Source organism: Schistocerca cancellata, chromosome 4 (assembly GCF_023864275.1).
Source record: "Schistocerca cancellata isolate TAMUIC-IGC-003103 chromosome 4, iqSchCanc2.1, whole genome shotgun sequence".
Classification (NCBI taxonomy): Eukaryota; Metazoa; Arthropoda; class Insecta; order Orthoptera; family Acrididae; genus Schistocerca; species Schistocerca cancellata.
This window is the reverse complement of record NC_064629.1, coordinates 63,173,283-63,198,219: the sequence shown is the minus strand read 5'-3', so window position 1 is coordinate 63,198,219 and position 24,937 is coordinate 63,173,283. Positions and strand designations below refer to the sequence as shown.

The 24,937-nt window shown below is 37.8% G+C and overlaps 1 protein-coding gene across 1 annotated transcript in view; it reads left to right on the top strand.

Moving 5' to 3' along the window:
- LOC126183344 (2-hydroxyacyl-CoA lyase 2-like) overlaps positions 1–24,937 on the top strand; it is a 91,129-nt gene that overhangs the window by 317 nt on the left and 65,875 nt on the right. The gene's annotated exons all lie outside the window — the stretch shown is intronic.

Here is a 24,937-nt window from a genome sequence, read left to right as displayed (position 1 = left end):
ATTTAAATGAACAGTCCACCGATTAGTTGGTTTTAAGTTGGATGAATAGAATTTTCATGAAGTGTTGTATGTGATAGTGAAGGACAGGTGATGAAAACATTACTATTGCTGCTATGCGATTGTAATTTCATGTTACTGAGCATGACGAAGGATTCAGGGGCGCATGCAGACAATCATTCATTGAAATAAATAATTACAGTACTTACCGTGAAGTCTTTAGTGACACTGTATCACGAATTTCTTAACTGCCCCAAAAGTTGTCGCTACGAATTGCTATAGATAACTAACACGAGAAAAATGAATAAGCCATGGGAATAAACAGCAATGATTGTAGTAATAAGAGTGCTGTAAATATTATAAATAACTTATACTGCTGCATCTCGTTTGTGAATTGATGAATGTGTGGGCTATTAGCCATTGTAATAGCTTAGAATATAAGTTAATAGACAGCCAGTTTCCTTTACATAATAAAAATACAGAAATCCTAGTTGTTTTGTTTGGTACATAGAAGATGTATACTTTGGAACCTTATGCTGTTGGACAAGACTATAGAGGCAGTAATATGTGATTTAGAAAATGTCTCATGTGAATGATAAATTTTCCATTGAAAGTTTCAGTCAGTAAACTTTAAATATGGTAAAAAACATATTTCAATCTTATTTCAGTAGTAGTGAATGAATATGGGGTGTGTTATGGGTTACTCAATGTTTTCACTGTAGCAAAGTAACATAGAAGTCCCACCAAGGGCACAAATAAACAGCACTGTGATGCTAGTCTCAACAGAGGGTTGATAGACATAAATATCTTGCTACTTAACTAAAGTGTAATAATATGGGAGGAATTAAGGTGCTCCCATTTTAAGATAATGGGCATAGATAGGATTTAAAATCTGTCACGGGTCTGCACTAACTCTCATTACTCAATCATTTACCAATAACTCAGTATTTTGCTGTAGAACATGTACAAAGTTTTCTATTCGGTATTAAACTGCAACATTAGTGGGATGACATCTGTGGGTTTGGAGTCTTAGGTGGCAGATACAGGCAGTCTGAGACTTCACAATGATATTTAAGCTTATTGTGGATGACCCAGTCAGTAGAACATAGTCTATAAATATCCTCAGAGTTTGAAAATGATCTAACAGATAATTTTAATTTATTGTCTAGGGTTTGCTTTAGCATACAAAAACTGTCATATAGGATCAGAAACGTAATTCTTTAGTAAAATTATTCTTCTGCATATTGTTCCTACAGAGAATGCTAGTCTTATTATGCTCATTGTCAGTCAGTGAAGTAAGATCAGATAGCTCAATTCAGCTTCTTTAATATGCTGCCATATCTGATTAGCACCTCATCAGCTACCTGTACAAGCTTCATCTCATAATGAACTTGGTGGGTAGCATTTTAGAACCTGAGTTTTAGTGAAAAAGATTGACATTAAAACACAATGTGTACCATAACCTGGGAATTTACTGTCACCTGCACTCTTCCTGTTTACAACAGTTTCAAATAGCTGTGCCTCTGAAACTATTGAGAGTGGAGTGTATCATGCAAGCACCAGCCTTGTTATACCCAGCTTGCTCTATTCATTCACAATATCCAGAAGGCAGTAAATAACAAAGCATAGGTGGGTGTCATGCTTCTTGCAGAAGGCCTTCAATTCTACATTTGCATCTACATCTGTATTCTGCAAACCATCATGAGGTGCATGGCAGAGGGTACAGCCCACTGTAAAAGTTATTATGATTAAACAGTTCAACACCATTGCCTCGTTTGAAGAAAAAAACAGTTGTTTATTGGGACATGACTTCATTATTAACTTCTTATGAAATGCAGAGACTTTTATTTATTTAGTAATTTATTCACCCATGAATTATCTGATTGTGATATAGGTTTTATTGTTGTTGTACATTGACAATAAGTAGTTCAAATAGACAGACACATGGAATATATCAGGATGTTTTCATAAGGACAAATGAGTTGCTTGGCTGTGGCCTTGGTGAAGGAACCATCGAGCATTTGCCGTATATGATTTGAGAAAACCACTGAAAACCTAATCGAGCTGGCTGGTCAGAGCAAACTTCCTTCTTCCAAATATGTCAGTGTTTTAACAGAGACACTGCCTCATTCGATTGGTCCCTGTTGAACAATGTTCTTTTGTTTATACTCAGTTTACACACAATAACTTATAAAAACAAAAACTTTTAAATGATCAGTATCTAGTGCAAATATTGACAGCTGACCTTCAACATAAATAAATGTAATGTAATAGATAACAGATGAAAGGATCCAATACTATATGACTACATGATCAGTGACCAGTCTCTGGAATCAGTCACACATTCACATATCTAGAAGCTTCTTTCCAGAGTTATTTAAGATGTAGTGACTATATAAATTTAATTTGGTGAAGGCAGGTGCCGGGCTCAGATTTATTGGAAGAATCCCAAGGAATTCTAATTCAAGCACAAAAGAGGTTGCTTCTGAAGCCCTTGTTCGATAAAGTTTTGAAATATAATTCTTCATGAGTTTAAGTCAGTATATATGTCACAGGACCTTACAAGAAAGATATTCATTACATGGAGTGTTCTTCACAAAATTCCATGTGTCCACCTTCCAAAATGAGTGAAGAAACATATTACTTCCTACAACATGTCTGACTAGTCTAATTTGCCCTTACTTGAGAGTGAGTGGCAGACATTGGAAAGTTCACATTCTCCACAGAAGATGACTGTGGAAACTGCCTACAGAGCTGTCCCCTTATGCCTTAGCAACAGGTGCGAGGTGCTGCCCAGTGTTAGTAACACATCTGAGCCATCACTGGATGCCTTGTTTATTGGATCAGTAGCCCATTTTGCTGCCAAGTCCTGACAATACAGGGGGTAGGTATGTTTATCATTGGAAGCTCAAATATTAGGCAGATAATGGAGTCACTCCGTGAAATAACAGGCAGGTCTGGAAAGGAGGTCAGTGTGCAATCAGTATGCTTGCTGGGTGGCTACTGGTGCACTGGGCGCAAACAACTCCCAATAGTATTTTGTATCAGCATGTATGGTGTTACTGTCTGGGTTCCGAGGCCATTCTCACTTCTTTTGTTGGTTTTGCTGATTTGGTGAAGACTGATAGATTTCCACTCAGGGAGGAAACTTGTCTCACTATTTGTAGCAGAATTGATCACATTCCCCTAGTTAGAAGCTGAGTGGAAGATCTAAACTAGTGTGACTCAGACAATACTGAGTTGATGTTGGATGCAAATTTCTAGAATTCTGCTGCTATGTGGAGAATTGTGGGGCTTCTTCAATAGGTCAGGTGTGTATCATACAAAGGAGGTAGTTACTTGGATAGCATATAATGTGGTATGCACGTGGGGCTTGTGTAGGTTATAACACATCCAAAGGATCAATATTGAATTCCGTACAGTAAATTGAGAAATAATATCAGCGTTATTCCTGGAGGAGAATGTAAGTCTGCGCAAATCAGCAAGAGAAAATATTTATATGTTATTAGTACACTGCAGGAGCACTCACAGTAAGGTCCCAAAATTTGAATTGCCTCTTAAAGGTAATAAAGCCCACATAGTCTGAGCAACTAAAAGCTGACTGAAACTTGAAGTGAATATCTGTGAAATCCTAAATTTGATTGAAATGGATATTACAACGATAGCCTAGAAGCGAATGGTGGTGTTGTATTTATTGCTGTAAAGAACTCTGTGGTATAGTGAGGTTGTTGCCAAATATGCATTTGAAATAATCTGAGTGTGGGTAAGCATCAAAATTGGTCTATCATGGTAACAGGATGAAACTTTCTGGCCATGCATACCTTGCTGCAGAGTGGAAATTCTTTATGGTAAAAGGATGCTTTTTTAGACAACCTGCCTTGGTAGTCGCAGTGACAGAGTGCTTCAGAGAGAACTTGCAGAATATCACAAAATTTATCATCATGCTGTTGTTATAGGGGCAGACTTCAGTTTCCAGCTCTAGAATGAAAGAGTCATATCTACATCTACACCTATACTCCACAAACCACCATGAGGTGCATGGCAGAGGGTATGTTCCATTATACCAGTTATTAGGGTTTCTTTCTGTTCCATTCATGTATGGAGAGTGGGAAGAATTATTGTTTGAATGCCTCTGTGCATGCAGTAATTATTCTAATCTTATCCTCAATATCCCTGTGTGAGCAATACGCAGGGGTTTGTAATATGTCCCTAGAGTAATCATTTAAAGCAGGTTCTTGAAACTTTATTAATAGACTTTCTTGGGATAGATTACATCTGTCTTCAAGAGTCTGCCATTTCAGTTCCTTCTGTATCTCTGTGACACTTTCCCATGTATCAAACAAACCTGTGACCATTTGTGCTGCTATTCTCTGTATATGTTCCATATTCCAGTACAGGTTACACACACTTGAGTAATATTCCCTGATGGGTCGCATGAGTGATGTGTCAGGGATCTCTTTTGTAGACTGATTGCACTTCTCCTGTATTCTACCAATAAACCAAAGTCTACCAACTGCTTTACCCATGAATGAACTTATCTGATCATTCCATTTCATATCCCTACAAAGTGCAACCAAAGTTGCTGTATATACATACTGTAATTAAATAGCATACAGTTGCTGGATCACAGCCAATCAAATGTTTAAAATTTCTCCCTAAAAAGTGTTACACCCAGATACTTGTATGAGTTGGCCGATTCCAACAGTGACTCATTGATATTATAGTCATAGAGTACTACATTTTTTGTTTTGTGAAGTGCAAAATTTTACATTTCTGAACATTTAGAGCAAGTTGCAAATCTCTTCACTATGTTAAAATATTACCAAGATCGGACTGAATATTTATGCAGCTTCTCTCAGATAGTACTTCATTATAGATAAGTGCATCTGCAAAATGCCTGATTTTACTATTAATATTGTCTGTAAGCTCATTAATATATAATGTGAACAGCAAGGGTCCCAACGCATTCCCTGGGGCACACCGAAAGTTACTTATACATCTGACGATGATTCTCCATCCAAGATAACATGCTGTGTCTTTCCTACCAAAAACTCCTCAATCTAGCCACAAATTTCACTTGAAGAGGGGCAGCAGCCTTTTCAGTAGTTGCAGGGGCAACAGTCTGGATGATTGACTGATATGACCTTGTAACACTGATCAATACGGCCTTGCTGTGCTGGTACTGTGAACTGCTGAAAGCAAGGGGAAACTACAGCTGTAATTTTTCCCGAGGGCATGCAGCTTTACTGTATGGATAAATGATGATGGCGTCCTCTTGGATAAAATATTCCGGAGGTAAAATAGTCCCCCATTCGGATCTCCGGGCGGGGACTACTCAAGAGCACATCATTATCAGGAGAAAGAAAACTGGCGTCCTACGGATTGGAGCGTGGAATGTCAGATCCCTTAATTGGGCAGGTAGATTAGAAAATTTAAAAAGGGAAATGGATAGGTTAAAGTTAGATATAGGGGAATTGGCGAAGTTCGGTGGCAGGAGGAACAAGACTTTTGGTCAGGCGAATACGGGGTTATAAATACAAAATCAAATAGGGGTAATGCAGGAATAGGTTTAATAATGAATAAAAAAATAGGAGTTCGGGTAAGCTACTACAAACAACATAGTAACGCATTATTGTGGCCAAGATAGACACGAAGCCCACGCGTACGACAGTAGTACAAGTCTATATGCCAACTAGCTCTGCAGATGAAGTGTATGATGAGATAAAAGAAATTATTCAGATAGTGAAGGAAGACGAAAATTTAATAGTCATGGGTGACTGGAATTTGATAGTAGGAAAAGGAAGAGAAGGAAATGTAGTAGGTGAATATGGACTGGGGAGAAGAAATGAAAGAGGAAGCCGTCTGGTAGAATTTTGCACAGAGCATAACTTAATCATAGCTGACACTTGGTTCAAGAATCATAAAAGAAGGTTGTATACATGGAAAAAGCCTGGAGATACTGACAGGTTTCAGACAGATTATATCATGGTAAGACAGAGATTTAGGAACCAGGTTTTAAATTGTATGACATTTCCAGGGGCAGATGTGGACTCTGACCACAATCTATTGGTTATGAACTGTACATTAAAACTGAAGAAACTGCACAAATGTGGGAATTTAAGGAGATGGGACCTGGATAAACTGACTAAACCAGAGGTTGTACAGTTTCAGGGACAGCATAAGGGAAAAATTGACAAGAATGGGGGAAAGAAATACAGTAGAAGAAGAATGGGTAGCTTTGAGGGATGAAGTAGTGAAGGCATCAGAGGATCAAGTAGGTAAAAGGAGATGAAGAAGCTTGCACAGGATAGAGTAGCATGGAGAGCTGCATCAAACCAGTTTCAGGACTGAAGACCACAACAACAACACCACCCCATATGACCGTACTTTTGACAATAAGTGTAGGTGCAGTACAGAATCAAATGCTTTTCAGAAATCGAGAAACATTGCATCAACCCGGTTGCCTTGATTCAAATCTTTCAGTACGTCATGTGAGAAAAGTGAGAGTTGTGTTTCACATGATGGATGTTTTCAAAAAACATACTTGTTGGCATTGAGGATTCATTCTCCTCAAGAAACCACATTATGTTTGAGCTCAGAATATGATCTAAGATTCTACAACAAATTGATGTCACAAGGGTATTTTATGGTAATTTTGTGTATCATTTCTACTTCACTTCTTCTAGACGGGCGTGACCTGTGCCTTTATCCAAGAACTGTGTACAGTTTTTTGTTCGAGGGATCTATGATAGATTATAATGAGAAGAGGGGCTAATTCAGCTGCAAATTCAGCATAGAATCTGACAGGGATTCCATCGGGGCCTGGAGCTTTGTTCAGTATGACTGAAATTGCTGTCAGATGGAGGGCTCCATGTAAGATTGATCTGAATATCTTGTCTTAAAATTACTTCAGGCAGATAGAGAACTGACTGCTGAGAGCATCTGAAACTGCCTAGTAACTAACAGACCAGAAAATATTTTCACTTAGCAAGAATGATGGGAAACAAATTGCAGACTGAGTAGCCCTTATCAAATATTCAGCTTTGAGGATGAAGATGTAGAGCACAAATGAATGAAATTCAAAACCATTGTACAATATACCTTAGACAAGTATGTGCTGAGCAAGGTTTTGAGGGACCGTTACTGAGAGGCCAAGTTAAAAAGTTGCTATAAATGTGAAGAGAACTTCATTATAGATGTATGAAATCAAAGTCTAGATGGTAAATGTAAGCTGAACTAAGCCAAAATGAACCTAAGAAGAGTACTGCGAGAAGCATTCAATGAATTAATATTTTGCTACCAATCCAACAAAAATCATTAGAAGTTTCGGTTGTCCACGAAGCCAGTAAAGACTAATCATCATTGTCACTGAAAGCTCATATTCTACATCTTACTTTTTGTGGTTTAACCACCAGACAGATTTTTAGCCATAATGTCTACTGTGAAAAACAGTTATATACACCTTCTACACAATTTTCCTTAGTTATATACATCTACACATTTTTTTTTTTTTAAATTGTCAGATGTGACACCCTCGTTTGGGTAAATTATTAGTTCTGTGTTGAAGAAATGTATAAATATTCTGGATATTGCAGGCATAGTTTGTGTGTTAGATGTAATTGTCACCTATGCAAATGTTTCGTGTATGGCTTTTCTGTTCCACCTGTGAGGAAAAATCACACAATGTTATTCATATTCCAAGAAATATGTCTTTTTCCCTTCAACACGTGGCACTGAGTATCCTAAGTGTGAGGAAGCACATGCCAGACACCTCATGGAACCATTTGTCTAGTGCCAGTAGACTTTGCTTCTATGGTTTGTACATACCACGATTCCTTACTGTATCAGAAATGTAGGTAATTTATTGAAAAAAGAAACAATTGTCTTGATGGGACACTGGAGAGGAAGGATATCTGCTTCAGCAATCCTTCTAAAACCTGCCTTCAGTAAAAGAGTTAATGAATGTGAATGTATTTTAATCAAATGGAAAAAAAGGCAAACTTCATAACAGTTATTCCTCCTATACACAGAAATACTGTGTTTTCTGGATCTTATAAATTATTTGTAGTTTTTGTTGTTGTTGTAGTCTGGAGACTGGTTTGATGCAGCTCTCCATGATACTTAATCCGTTGCAAGCATCATCATCTCAGAGTAACTGCTGCAACCTCCATCCTTTCTAATCTGCTTACTGTTTTCATCTCTTGGTCTGCCTCCACAATTTTTACATCCCACACTTACCTCCAATACCAAATTGGTGATGCCTTGACATCTCAGAATGTGTCATATCAGCCAATTCTTTCTTTTGGTCAACTTGTACCACAAATTTCTTTTCTCCCCAATTCTGTTCCTTACCTCCTCATTAGTTACATGATCTATGCATCTAATCTTCAGCATTTTTCCAGAGCACCACATTTCAAAAACTTCTGTTCTCTTCTTGTGTGAAATGTTTACTGTCCACATTTCATATCCATATAAGGCTACATTGCAGACAAATACCTACAGAAAATACTTCCCAACACTTAAATATATAATCACTGTTAACAAATTTCACTTCTTCAGAAATGGTTTTCTTTCATTGTCAGCCTACATTTTATATCCTCTCCACTTCGGCTATCATAAGTTATTTTACTGCCCAAGTAGAAAAACTCATCTACTACTTTTATTGTTTCATTTCCTAATCTAATACCCGCATCATAACCTAATTTAATTTGACTACATTCCATTACTGTTATGTTGCGTTTTTTGATGTTCATCTTACATCTCCCTTTCAAGACAATCTCAATTCTGTTCAACTGCTCTTCTAAGTCTTTTGCAGTCTCTGAAGAATTACATTGTCATTGGCAAACCTCAAAGGTTTTAAAACTTTTCTTACGTGGCTGACTATGGCTGTTAAGTATTTTGAGAAAGTTTATTTGCTCCATCAGCTGTACAATTGTATATTTATTCGCTACCAAGTTCAGTTATAACAACCATTTTCAGAGGAAAAAAGCAGTATTCGTCAATGGATCAAAAATATATTTTCGTCGAATTCAACACAACCATTTGTAGAACATTCATAACTATCATAAAAGTCTGTCTGAACATGATCCATTGAAACATGCTGTATATTAGCACAATTGCAGTAATGATTACTGTAAATTGTGCTGATACAGGGCACATTTATATGGATTATGTTCAGACAGATTCTTATGACAGTTATAAACATCCTACATTTGGTTGTGTCTTATTTGACTAAAATATATTTTTGATCCATTGATGTATATTAGTTGTTATAACTGAAACTGCTAGAAAATAAATATACAATTGTACAGCTCATGGTGGAAATATGCTTTTTTTCTCAAAGTTTTTATTTCTTCTCCCTGGACTTTAATTCTGCCTCCAAATTTTTCTTTGGCTTCCTTTAGTGCTATCTCAGTGTACAGATTGAAGAACTTCGGGGATAAGTTAGAACTCTGTCTCACTCTCTTCCCAACCACAGGTTTCTTTTCGTGCACTTAACTCTTGTAACTGCTGTCTGGTTTCTGTACCTTTCCTTCCCTGTATTTTACCCCTGCTACCTCCAGAATTTCAAAGAGTTTATTCCAGTTGACATTGTCAAAAGCTTTCTCTGAGTCTACAAATGCTATAGCCATGGATTTGTCTTTCCTTAAATTATCCTTTAAGAGAGGTTGTAGAGTCAGTATTACCTCACATGGTCCTACATTTCTCGGAAATCCAAACTGATCTTCCCCGAGGTAGCCTTCTACCAGTTTCCATTCTTCTGTAAATAAATAGTATTATTATTTTGCAACCATCACTTATTAAACTGATAGTTTGGAAATATTCGCACCTGTCAGCAGTTGCTTTCTTTGGAAATGGAATTATTACATTCCTCTTGAAGTCTGGCAGTTTTTTGCCTGTCTCATACATCCTGCATACCAGGTGGAATAGTTTTGTCATGACTTAATCTCACACGAATATCAGTATTTCTAACAGAATGTCAGTTACACCAGGAGGCTTTGTTTCTACTTAGGTCTTTCAGTGCTCTGTCAAATTCTTCTCGCTATATCATGTCTCCTATCTTATATCCTTTTAGAGCCGTCAATTTCATTTCCCTTGTATAGCCTCTCTGTATAGTCCTTCGATCGCTCAGCTTTCCCTTCTTTGCTTACTACTGGTTTCCATTTAGGCATTCCTGCATACCATTTTGCACTTCCTGTCAATCTCAGTTTTTAGATGTTTGTATTCCCTTTTGCCAACTTCATTTACTGCATTTTTATATTTTCTCCTTTCATCAATTAAATTCACCGTATTTACTCGAATCTAAGCCGCACTTTTTTTCCTCTTTTTGTAATCCAAAAAACCGCCTGCGGCTAAGAATCGAGTGCAAAGCAAGCGGAAGTTCTGAAAAATGTTAGTAGGTGCCGCCACAACTAACTTCTGCCGTCGAATATATGTAGCGCTACACAGGCATGCATTGTAGACACAAAGATAAATACTGGCGCCAGAACCTCTGCGTCAATAAATAAATTTAAAAAAAAGTTGGAAGACGAGCTTTTTTTCTCCGTCCCGAGTTTCGACCATTTTCATACATTATCCAACGAAGTAAATACAAATTCCGTATTGTTCATCTTCAAATGTAGCAGAATTTCAATGTACTACGAAAATACGACTGGGAAGACTGTTTGGGATGTTTGTCAATATGGCCAACTCTACGTTCTGAATTTTTTCCTACCTGTGAGAAGAGATGATTGCTAATAGGAACCTGATGAAATGTGAATCACATGCACTATTCTCTTCACCATAAGAATAATATGAATATAAACATTTTGCCATGTATTCTTTCGTGTTTGCTGCTATCTCATTTAAATCCTGTCTGCCTAATAATCTACGAAACTAGAGAGAGAGACAACAGCAAACGCGGAAGAATATACGTATCGTGTCATGTTTATATTCGTATTATTTTTATGCCTAGTAGCGATACAGTCAGAAATGAAGCAGGGCAACTGACTAGATTTTTAAATCTAAGATGACTAATTTCTGCGCAGAATTTGATGTACTAAAGAAACGGCCGCAAAGATTTTCAAACGGAGAAAAATTTTCGCCTAACTCTCGTTCAGAACATGTTCTATCATACGCAGTCTATTATTTGGTTCTTGTTGATCATTATCAAAGACAGCAGCAGTGTAAGTTACAACAAATAGCAGTCTCTTGCCATTGTTTCGCTAATGAGACGATTCCTCTCTCTCTTTTTTTTAATTGTAAGCGGCGGTAGCGCGCACAAAAGCCAGCCATGCTGCGAGCGGCGACAGGCTGTAAACACGCTCTATCAGAATGCGACAAACAGTGCATGACACAGTGCAGTAATGCATTTTCAGCTTAGAGTGGCGTAAACACCTATAATAAAGAAAACGGCACTTATCAGATCAAAGCAAAATAAGCAATCGATTCAAACCAGACGAAGCACGTGAAAAAGGAAGGGTACCCGTATAAATACTGACGGAAGCGATCGCCTGACGCATAGCAATAGCTACCTGGTAAAGCTTAACTGCTAAGCTTAAGACTCGAACCAAACTACTGTAGCTGTATCGTCATTCATTCGACCTAAATTGTGTCTCATATTACAATGGACCAAGTTTGTTTCGATATGGAGGTGCGGCCTAAAACTTTTCTCTTCCCTTGAATTTCGAGTCCCAAATTTCAGGTGCGGCTTAGATTCGGGAATTTTTTTTCCCTTTATTTCGAGTCTAATTTTTCAGGTGAGGTTTAGATTCGAGTGCGGCTTAGATTCGAGTAAATATGGTCAATCTCTCTTTTAATATCCAAGGATTTCTACTAGGCCCTGACTTTTTACATATGTGATCCTGTGCTACCCTCACTATCTCATCTCTTAAGTTACCCATTTGTCTTCTGCTGTATTCCTTTCCCCTGTTTCAGACAATTGTTGCCTAAGGCTCTCTCTGAAACTTGCAAGAACCTCTGGTTCTTTCAGCTTATCCAGGTCTCATCTCATTAATTTACTACTATTTTGCAATTTCTTCAGTTTTAATCTACAGTTCATAACCAATAAATTGTGGTTAGAACCCACGCCTGGGCTTTGAAATATTATACAGTTTAAAATCTGGTTTCAAAATCTCTATCTTACCAGCATATGAGGCATTGAGAACCATAAGGACCTGAGGTACACCATTGTCAATTTTGAGATTGTACCATTTATGCATGCACCTGACATCTATGGCTCTTATGGTGAACCAGCTTTGCCTCTACTGTTAGACCATGTTGTGTAAATGAATATTCACAAAATGTTGCCCCAGCAATTTCTCGGATATTCATTTCCATATGGTCTCAAACGACAAAGCATTGTAGCTCTGAACTGCTCTCGTTATCTGTGGTTGCAACATGTAGTGTCTGTAACATGTACATAGTAGTAATACTTCATAATCGGAGGTATATTGGCAGTTTTATTTGAACTGCAAACCATAGAATGTGCTTAATGAAGACAATGATAATCAGGACTATCAATTGTTGAAATAGGTCATAATTGTGTGTGATGCAGTTTAATTGTGTGTGTGATGCAGTTATTATTTGTTCTTCATGTTCTGATTTTAGTTTCTCATTAATTACACATGTTAAAACTGTCAAAACACACTGTCGTCCATAGCCTACATATGGAAATATTATGAATTAATATTAATAATAAATATTAGGTAATACTTCATAATGTAAAGTAGATACTTTATTTTGTCATAGGAAATATAGGATGTTGAGACTCGGTTAAAAAAAAAAAAAAAAAAAAAAAAAAAAAAAAAAAAAAAAAAAAAAAAAAAAAAAAGTCAGACCTTTGAGATTCATGATAGTCTACAAATTAGATTTTCACAAATGTCTGTTTTTCTTGAAACTTTTTGTCTGTGCTTTAGAACCCTATCATTCTCAGTACCTCACATAATTGGTCTGAAACCCTCAGGTGTCTCCAGATCTCCTTCATTTATACAACTTTCTTTCCTGAATCTTAAACCAATTATGCTCTGTGCAAAATTCTACCAGCCAGGTTCCTCTTTCATTCCTTTCCCCACAGTCCATATTCACTTACAATTTTTCTCTCTTCCTTTTGCTACAATCAAATTCCAATCCCCAACACAATTAAATGTTTCTCTCCTTTAACTATCTGAATAATTTTTTTTATCACATCATACATTTGTTCAATTTCTTCACCATCTGTGGAGCCAGTTTACTGCTGTGGTAGATATTGACTTTGTTGTTTTTCTTGGCTGTGATAGAGCATTCACTGTGCTTTTTATAGTAGCTTACCCACATTCCTATTTTCTCATTCATTATTAGACCTACTGCATTATCCCTATGTTTATGACCCTGTACTTACTTGGCTAGAAGCTCTGTTCCTCTTGCCAACAAACTTCACTAATTTCCACTCTGTCAAACTGCAACCTATCAGTTTCCCATTTTAAATTTTCTAATCTACCTGACCCACAGAATACTAGTTTCGACATCGTTCTAAGTGTTCCCTGCCTGGAGAATGGAATGGGGTACTGTTTTACCTCCAGAATATTTTACCTGTGAGGACACCATTATCATTTAACAATACAGTAAAGCTGTATGTCCACAGGAAAAAATAATGGCTGTAGTTTCCCCGTGCTTTCAGCATCTACATCCATTTTCCGCAAGCCACCTGACAGTGTGTGGCAGAGGGTACCTTGAATACCTCTATCGGTTCTCCCTTCTATTCCAGTCTCGTATTGTTTGTGGAAAGAAGGATTGTCGGTATGCCTCTGTGTGGGCTCTAATCTCTCTGATTTTATTCTCATGTTCTCTTCGCGAGATATACGTAGGAGGGAGCAATATACTGCTTGACTCCTCGATGAAGGTATGTTCTCGAAACTTCAACAAAAGCCCGTACCGAGCTACTGAGCATCTCTCCTGTAGAGTCTTCCACTGGAGTGTATCTACCATCTCCGTAACACTTTCGCGATTACTAAATGATCCTGTAATGAAGCACGCTGCTCTCCGTTGGATCTTCTCTATCTCATCTATCAACCCTATCTGGTACGGATCCCACACTGCTGAGCAGTATTCAAGCAGTGGGCGAACAAGCGTACTGTAACCTACTTCCTTTGTTTTCGGATTGCATTTCCTTAGGATTCTTCCAATGAATCTCAGTCTGGCATCTGCTTTACCGACGATCAATTTTATATGATCATGCCATTTTAAATCACTCCTAATGCGTACTCGGCGATAATTTATGGAATTAAATGCTTCCAGTTGGCGACCTGCTATATTGTAGCTAAATGAAAAGGGATCTTTCTTTCTATGTATTCGCAGCACATTACACTTGTCTACATTGAGATTCAGTTGCCATTCCCTGCACCATGCGTCAATTCTCTGCAGATCCTCCTGCATTTCAGTACAATTTTCCATTGTTACAACCTCTCGATATACCACAGCATCATCCGCAAAAAGCCTCAGTGAATATTTTCGTAGTTTGTCAAGCTATAGTTCTGGGGTAGAATAGACACAGAATCAAGTGTGCTGCTTCAGATGACATTTGCTTATCTGTATTGCATTGCCAGATAATGGTCACGCAATGTCAGGATGTCAAGCTAGTCACGAAATAACAATGTTGTGGAAATTTATGCTCCTGGAGAAGAATATCTGCATATGATCAGAAATCTGGAGCAGAAGATTCAATTATGTAAAAACAGAGTTACTGTATTGATGGATGAGTGGGCATGGAACTGTGCAGGAGCAAGAAAATCTTTTTTATCTCAGTTTTGTACACAAATCTGTAACTTATTAGTGTTTTTCAAGTATCTCATTGTGTGTTAGATGCCTGCAAGACTTAGATATTGATGGAAGAATAAAGTGTTACATAAAAGTAACTTTTCTTTTCATTTACCTTCTGCTGCTGCTGCTGATGCTGGTGTTCACTTATGATTTGCTAACACATGAAGATGTTATTTTACAAGACTCTGAAAGGGGCTGTAACAGCAGCAGTAAACATATACTTTATAGTTACTATATGAGTTATATAGCACCTGTTTTGGTACAGTTTACAGGGTGTCCTAGGAGGAATGGTCAATATTCACAGATATGACAGGAACAATCATTCGAAGCAAAAAAGTCTAGTAAACATGGACTCTAAAATGCGTACCTGAAGAGCTATGAACACATTGAAAAGATGTGTTTCACAGAAGTGGGGATGAACATGTGCTCATAACTGAGGTATACATTTTAGAGCCTGGGTTTACTAGACGTTTTTGCTTTGAATTATTGTTCTTGTGAGTTCCCTGAATATTGAGCAGTCCTCCTGGGACACCCCATATAAGGGTACTGTCTGTCCCTCGGGACAATGGCTGCTTGAACAAAGAATTTAGTGCCAGTTCATAGAGATTATCATGCTGGTCACAAAATGAATGACTCGAGCATTATGTAAGGCATTACACATCTGAGAAATGTTATTCAGGACAGGAGTAAGAGGCATCTGATGCCTGCCAATGAACACTGCTATACTCAGTGTATAACAAACAGTACAAGTTGTGTTTAAAACATACTGTGGTGTTAACAATAAGGCTGCACAGCTTGAAATTTCAGAACAGATTTTAAGATAATGTAGTTGACCATATTGAAGAATAATTTAGAATTGATGAATTGTAATAGAAGAACTTATTTTTCAGCTGCAACATTCTGTAATGTGTGCAAGTGCATTTGTGAATTGAAGGAAGTTTAAGGTTTAACATCCCGCTGATGATATTATTAGAGATGAAATATTTTGGTACCGTAGATAGTATCATAGCCAGACAATTGCTTTGTGACAGGAGATGCACATCTGATGACTCAGTGCAGAATATATAAAAATACTGGCAGGAATCAGGAATTGTATTACTCATGTAAAAATAAGAGAAATGTTTGTATCAGTGTTGATTGGGGAGTGCCACACATACTGTACATGTTGAAGCAACTGGTTCTATGGTTCTATGCTGGATTTTACAATTTGTTCACAACACCTCACACAAAGTGTTCAGAGTGCCTGCCTTATACCTGAATGCAGGATTCAGATCACCACCAACATACTCGAACACACCTATTATACTAAATGCTGTCTTGTATGTTTTCATAGACTATAAAGAAGTTACACAGCTTCATAGTAATTTGTTACGTAAACCACTGACATAAACACTAAGATAAACATGTAACAAATGTAAGTTAAGGAACTGATCCATCTTTATATGTCCACTTATCAGAGTAATAGCATTACAGTGCACTAGGGCCTGCAAACTGAAATGTGCAGTAGCACCATCATACAAGAAGTACATTCCTCAGTACCATTAATAGTACGTCATTGAAGTAACCAGGTGATATTTTGTGTAAGATGTATTCAAAGTTCTCTGTTATAAATATGTTTGGTTTTATGAGCAGGCGCAATACCAGAGATCTCATAAACTTATGCATTTCTGGGCTCCTGATGATTTAAAAATGTATTTTTAAATGAGTGGTCTAAATATTACTCATTGTTTTTAATGCACTCAGTATAGTCATGTTTTTTTCAGCTGTGGGTAACAGATAACACACTGTCATAAAAGATAAAATTATTTTCAACAAATTTGAAGAAGAATCATACAAGCAGTAGTTAAAAACATGGCAGTTGTCAACATAAATGTTGTAGGAAAGTTCTTGTAGAATGTAAATACTTTACAATTAAGAGAGACCCTTCACTGAAAAGTAGAAGTGTTAAGTTGTCAATAGGCACACACAAAAGAAAGAAAACTTGCTGGCATTTGGAGTTATCCTGTGATAGGTTTGAGTAAAAAAAGCCCCTACACACACACACACACACACACAGACACACACACACACACACACACACACACACACACACACCTATGATCCTAAATGGTGCTGACTAAACTAACAGTGCCAATGCTGTTTTGTGGCAGGTAGACTGGTTGTGGTGTAGGTAGTGTCAGGTGGTGGAGGGGGGGGGGGGGGGGCAGAAGGGGAGTGAGGTGGAGGGAGGTGGGAGGCAGGGAAAGGGAGTAGGGAGTATGTGGATAGCTGATTAACTGGCTAGGAATGAGGGAGGGCTGGCATGATTGTAGTGGCTTGTGGGAAGCAGCACACTCTGAAGACAACATCAGTTGGGAAGGGGCAACTGGATGGAGGAACGGGAAACTGTTGGGTGGAGGGTGCGGGGACAGTGGGTTACCTGAGATCGAAGCCAGGATGATTAAGGGAGAGGAGGATGTGTTTTAAGGAAAACTCCCATTTGCGTTGTTCGGAGAAGCTGATGGTGGAGGGAAGGAACAACTGAACCATATCATTTGTCAAGGCAATGCCAGTCCCCAACCCAGCTGCTTGCCATAGAGATCATAATCCTTGTGGTGGACGAAGGTTCAAGACCTGCCCATTCCACTTACTGAGCAGTTCATTCTCCAGTCCTGTCACAGGCTTATCCTGCTCCATCAGAGACCAGGCCATCTGTAAAAGCAGCCATGTCATATACCAACAGTGCTGCAAACACTGCACAGTCTTTTCTGTTGGTATGATTACTGACCAGCTGTCCATCAGGATTAATGGCCACCGCCAAACTGTTGCCAATAACAGTTGACCACACTGTTGCACAACATTCAGCTGAGCGCAACATGCTCAATTTCAATGACTGCTTTGCAACTTGAGCCATCTAGATCCTTCCTTACACCACCAGCTTCTCTGTACTATGCAGATGGGAGTTATCCTTGCAACACATTCTCCTCTCCTGTAATCGTCCTGGCCTCAATCTTGGGTAATCCTCTGTCCCCACATCCTCTACTCAACAGTTTCCCTTCCTCTGTCCAGTGACACCCTCCCAATTCAAGTCCTCACATCACCTTCAGCATCTGCTGCTTTACACTGGCCACTACAATCGTGCCAGCCCACATACATGCCACCCTTCCCTCCCGCATTCCTAGCCATCAAACTGGCCACCTCCCTCTGAGCCACTAGCCACCCAACCCACTTCCTGCCTCCCACCTCCCTCTCCCTCTACCCACCCCACCTGACACTAACTCCACCTACTACAAGTTCACCTGCCACAAAATAGCATTGTCACAGTGTAGCAGGCACTGTGTGTGTGTGTGTGTGTGTGTGTGTGTGTGTGTGTGTTTTCTAGCTCATCAAAGGATAAATCCAAAAGCTAGCAAGTTTTCTTTCTTTTGTGTGTGCCTATCAACAACTCAATGCTTATGATTTTTTTTAATGAAGTATTTAGATGTCCACATGGAGAGGTTATTACTGGGGGCTGAATTGTGCTGTATGGAAGATGGGACATGGTCTACAACGTACAGCATCACTGTAAAGACTACTATCTATGGCATGAGGAGGAACCGGTAAATTGTATGAGTACAGCAGAATTACAGCCTCACATGGGATACCCAGTGTCTTTACTAATGCTTTGAAACCAGTTTCTACAATTGGATTTTATATCCTAAAATATAGCCCATTTTTGACAAGAGCTGGTCATTGAAGTTTGTTTTTAAAGTCTGATTTGTGGAGCTTCTTCCTTTTGAGCCATCCCCTGAATTCATAATCTTTGCCACTCAAGCAGTTCTAATCAGATTGGAATCCATGTGATCCTGTCATGCACTGTGATCATTGCATAAAGACAGTGGAGAAAAGACTGCACTCAGTCGCAAAATCCATCATTTTACTACGGGAGATCTAGATTTCAATTATTACATAGTCATTTTCCATGCTAAAATTACAAAACAGGAGAATCAGAAACAAATATAAGATATTCGACACCATATCATAAGTTCAAACATAAGCACTACATAGTTAATACCATATTCCAAAGTGCAAAGTGTCACATAGTAAAACATATTGGTGTAGAGCTGATAGGAGTCTAACATGAGCTGAAACCATTGCTTACATGGTTGAACAAGAAGAAAAAGTGATTTGAGAGCCATGTAGTGCCCTCTGTTGAGGTGCCAGTGTATAGTTACAAGATAGAAAACCTATATGTTTTTTAATTTTTTTAAGAATGTACTGAACAATGAAACCATAAATAATGGTTAAACATGGAGAACAAATCATGTGTGCCATAAGTATAGACTGTTCAATGACAGTAAGTATGGGATAGTATGTCATATATTTTTGCATTACAAACTAATGGAAGAGGATCTATTTACAATTCTATAGAACACAGAAAGTACAATGTGAAAATAATGTACCAAAATATCTAAAATTTAAGGGAAATGAGTGTGCCCTCTCTGGGCATAAACTAACATCGTACAACTCGTAAAAATACAATTGTGCCATCTCAGGGCTTATAGTATAAACAAGTGTAGTAAAGTAGCAGCTCAATGTTGAAAGACATGAAGCTAGCCAGTGGCACATAAATGATCATGTAAGTAAAACAAAGGATTGAAAACAATACAATACAATACAAAAGAAGGAAGAGGATGAACCATTTATAGTCCTATACAACACAGAAAGTACAAATTAAAATTTAAAGGAAATTTGTATGCCCTCTTTGCACACAAATTAAAATTGTACAGATCGTAAAAATACATTAGCACCATCTCAGGGCTTACAGTATAAATATGTGGAATAAAACAGCATACAATATGGAAAAGTATGGAGCTAACCAGCGGTACATAAAAAATGAACAAATAAGTAAAATAAAAGGATTTAACAGAGTTATGGGAAATAAAATATGTGCAGACAACTGGGATTAAGTGGGAATGTGGTTATTTTCAAATGTGCACCCTCTCTGGGTTAATGCAAGTCACAAAACCAGCCAAGGAATAAGATAAACATGCTTAGTGCTATTTTTATGACCTTCAAAAGCAAATGAAAATATAAAAATAGTGTAGTAAGTTAAAAGGGTATCCATAAAAGGTATGATGTACCATTGTACCGACTTGAAGTGTCTAACAACATACGGACTTGATCTGTACTACCAATATGATCCATATTGTGGTGATAACAGAAATGCTGGCAATACATTAAGCAAAGAGACGGATCTCATTGTGGGCCGTAATGAACAGTGTGACATTTTCAATTAATGTTAAATATATCACATAGTTAGATATAGTAGTCTTTCAATGGGCAAAAACAGCAGCAATGTAAATGAGAAGACTGTACATGAGAATTGACCTATTAATTGGGAAAATAAGTATGTGACATGGGTGCAGACATACTGAACTGGGTCTCAGAAAGTTCCCAGACGTGGTTGTTCTTCCTGCTCATTGGGCAGGTGGAGATCCTTTTCCACTAATTTGTAATGCAAAAATATATGACATGCTATCCTGTACTTACTGTCATTGAGTGGTCTATACTTAGGTCTCCACACATGTGATATGCTTTCCATGTTTAACCAGTACTTGTGGTTTGATTGTTCAGCACATTAAAAAAAATTAAATAGATTTACTATTATGTAACTATTCACTGGTACCTTTATAGAGGGTACAACATGACTCTGACATCACTTTTTTCCTCCTGTTCAACCATGTTTCAACGGCTTCAATTCATCTAAGGCTCCTGTTAGCTCTACACCAATATTTTTTACTACGTGACTCTTTGGACTAATGTCACCTGTTGGTTTATGGTATGTAACTATGTGGTGTTTATGTTTGCACTTATGATACGGTGTCAAATATCTTATATTTGTCCGTGATTCTCCTGTTTTGTAATTTTTAGCACAGAAGATACCTTTGTAATAGCTGAAATCTAAATCAGCAGTAATAAAATGACAGATTTCATGATTCGCTGTTCTTTTCTCCATTGTCTATAAGCAGTTCTTGTGGTGAACAGTTTTTTATCACTCCAGTGATACAGAATACTGCATATAGGAGCCCATGAGCCACCAGATGGCAATTTATCTGTGCACATCATGAACTTCTGGTTTTCCTGTTTCATTACCGAATGGCATGTGGGAGGAATAATTCTTGTTAAATTGCAATACAAGCTGTAACCTCTCTGATTTTTTTGTTGTGGTCATTTTATGAGACGTATGTGGGAAGAGGTAGTATATTGTCTGACTTCCAGGAATGTACACTCTCAGAATGCTCAGCAGTTGAATAAGTTGAAAGGTGCCAACTCATTTTGTGAATGAATTTTGTTTCCTTAAGATTCTTCTAATGAATCAGCCTATCATCTCTTTTCCCTACAAATTGTTTTATGTGATTATTCCACTTTAGGTCACTCTGGATGGTTAATCCTAGCCATTATATGATAGTTACTGTTTTCAATGATTTTGAGCTCAATCTGCAAGGAAGTCCTGAATCCCATCCCAAATCTGGTCTGATATGCAGTAAGCTCACATTTTGTTCACTAATTAACAAGGCAAAACTTCATCACATGCCTTCCTAAAGTCGAGGGAGTGTGCATCAATGTGGGTATCATTGTCTATGGCACTCTGGATCTTGTAGATGAACACAGTGAGCTGACTATTGCAAGAATTCTGCAGGATTCATGTTGATTTTTATGTAGGTGATTTTTGTTCTCCAGAATATCATAATGCTTGAGCATAACACATGTTTCATAACTCTGCAACAGATTGACATCACAGGCCTATAATAATGTGTCCTGTGACCATTCTCAAAAATGGGAATGACAACTCTTTTGTTCCCGATCACTAGGTACGTTTTGTCGCTCCAGCAACCTATGACAAACTATTGAAGGAGTAGAGCAAGTTTGATTTTTTGATCTCGTAGGCATCACATCCCATTCAGATACCTTTCCACAACTGAGTGATTTTAGTTGATTTTCTATTCCACGATCACTTACCTCACTGAATATTTGCCATTTCAGCATTCGTACGACAATTGATCTTTGGGGTGAAACAGTTTCAGAAAACTGAATTCAGTTTTTAGCCTTGTGTCTGTCATCCTCTGTTTTGGTGCTAGTATGGTCACTGAGAGACTTAATAAATGATTTTGATCTGCTTATGTAAGACCAAAACTTCTTAGGCTATTTAGTCAGATTGATTGGCAAAATTTTAGGTTCACATTCGTCAACTGCTTCCGACATTGCTATCATTACAGTCGTTTTGGATTTGTTCCAGTTTTGTTTGTCAAAATAGGCTTTGTCTTCTCTTAAATCTTTGATGAAACTCTCTTTGATTTTGTCGTAACATTCTAATACGGTTGTTGAACCACAGTGGACATTTACCATTACTCAAAATCTTGCTCGGTGGATCTGCCCTAAGGTGTATTGAGCAATACTTTCATATTTTATGCATTTATGCTCCATATATTCTTCCTCAGAGCTGAATATTTTATGTTGCCTATTCAGATACTCTGCAATTTGTATCGTGTCAGTCTTGTTAAGCAAAAATATTTTCGCAACTTTCTGGATATTTCTTATAAGACCCATAGTTATTGATGGTGTTATTACAGCCTTACAATCATTGAAGCACTCCTCTACAGTGACTGATTTGAAAAGTTCAGATCAGTTTGTTGCTAGGATGTGTAAGATGTTGCCCTTATGAGTTGATTCTCTAATTATACACTCAAAGTAATTTTCAGACAAGACATTCAGATGATTCTTACACGAATCCTCGTGTCTGGTACCAGTTTTTATTGCAAGACTTGTTCTATAGCTGGCAGATTGAAGTCTTCCCCTATTACAGTTGCATGATCAGGAAATTTACTCGCATTATTCTGCATAAGTTCTCTCTGAAGTTCTCCACCATTACAGCTCCTGAGGCAGCTAGTATGCAAAAGCATCTAATTACCTTATTTGACCCAGCTTTGATGCTTAACTACTCCCAGATTATTTCACATTTGGAATCTATAGCCTCACTAGATATTATCAAATTGGTTAGGAAATAAATGTGCCACCACAATTTGTATGTAACCTATCCCTGCAATATATATTCTAATCAGAATTTATTATTTCACTGCTATCCGCTTTTGTGTTCAATCAACTTTCTGTCTCTAATGACTAAATTGCACTATTACCTTATTTTTTAATATGTGATACTAATTGTGGAACTTTACCATCAGTGCTACTGCAGTTTTCTAACATCACATTAACCTTTTCTCTTCCTGATCTGAAAGGATATAAGTTCTGTCGTAGTAATGTGGTTGACAGTGGACATTTCACCATTGATCCCAAGGAGGGGTTACAATAACCTAAAAAACCCTATGTACACAGCATATGTACTCTATTGCCAAAGTAGCTGCTTCGTTTGTGTGGTGCACACCTGTCCTATTGAGGGACCCTACAATATGGAGTTCCAGAAATTTGCATCCTAGATTGACTTAAAATCATCTGAGCCTTTCTTTGGTTTAGGATTCCTGCTTATCTCCAAACCAGAGGATTGCTATTGATTCTGGATACAGTGACAAAAATAGTAAGCTGTGTTTGTACCCTGTTTGTGAAGCTTCACTACTCCAGCCAGCCACCTAAAGGATAGTCACAGAATCCATGAGGCAAGCTCCAGTCATGCCAAAAAGGGCTAAGATTTTCAGCCATTTGCACCCATTGTATTCAATAGCTGCCCACATCACCTTGGATGAGACCGCCTGACAAATGTCTGAATGCACACTGATAACCTTCTGTACCCTGAGGAGCTCCATTATCTGTCTGACATTAGAGCTCCCAGTAACCAGCACACCCACCCTTGTGTTTGTCTGGACTTGACAGAAAAATTGGCCAATGGTCGAATGGAAAAGGTATCCCATGCTGGTTCAGTTTTATCAACACTGGGAAGCATATTGTACCTGATAAGGCATAAGGAGGCAGCCGTGTACCCATTTTGCACTTTCACCCTTCGTCAAGAGAAACACAACAACAACAACAACAACAACAACAACAACAGCAACAAGGTTTCCAGAGTATTCCACCAGATCAAAGATGTTACAGCTTTTGCCACTGGTGCTCCAACATATCTGCAGTTTAGAGCAGCAGTCTGAAGCTTGTCAGTCATGGCGAATGCAGCTTACAGCTATTTCTGGACAGCAGGCAATTCTCCTTGTGTCAACACACAACCACCACTGTCCCTATCTATATCCTTCTGTGTAAAAGGTATAAAACACATGAAAGAATATACTAACAAAATCAGTTGGAGACTGATTTGCAATGCACACAAAATATAAACAAGAAAAATAAAAAATAGCATTAAAGTCTTTTCTACAAAGTTCTCACTTTACAGTAAAGATTGCACAATGTGCAAACTTTTAAAACAAAATAAATAACACTACCTAGAACAGTTGTATAAACAGCTGCTGTTCCCAAGGAGGTAGGTCACGCAAATGCTAAAGCTAAAATAAAAAAAAATCAAATGTACTTAGAAACAGCCTATTTTGACTAACAGTCAACTCAAATAAATACACAGATATTATTCACTTCTTCAGAGAAGTATCTATTATAAACAGTGGTTACTACATACAAGGAAACTGCTGCTGCTGCTGCTGCTGCTGCAGCTGGTTCTGGCTGCTGCTCTTGCTTCGGCAGCTGGAGCTTTGTTTTACCTGCAAGAAATTGTAATCATTGTCAGATCTCCGTTTTTTTTTTTTTTTTTTTTTTTTTTTTTTTTTTTTTTTTTTTTTTTTTTTTAAAAAAAAGAAAACTATTCACACTTGGATGAGAACTGTTCACACATGGGTGCTATTCATACAGAAAGAAAAAAACTGGAACAGAAGTCAGAATTCATTATCAGATGCCATAATCATCCTAAAAGTGTGCACTCAATACAATAAAAGACAGTGAATCTCAATACTTTTGCTTGATTTGCAGGAAAAATAGTTCAAGACATATAAAAATACAAAATCTTTAATATTATTACTCTTAATTGTGTTAAATTATACCGGGTGATCAAAAAGTCAGTATAAATTTGAAAACTTAATAAACCACAGAAAAATGTAGATAGAGAGGTAAAAATTGACACACATGCTTGGAATGACATGGGGTTTTATTAGAACAAAAAAAAAAAGTATTGCTTGACGCGTGAAAGATCTCTTGCACA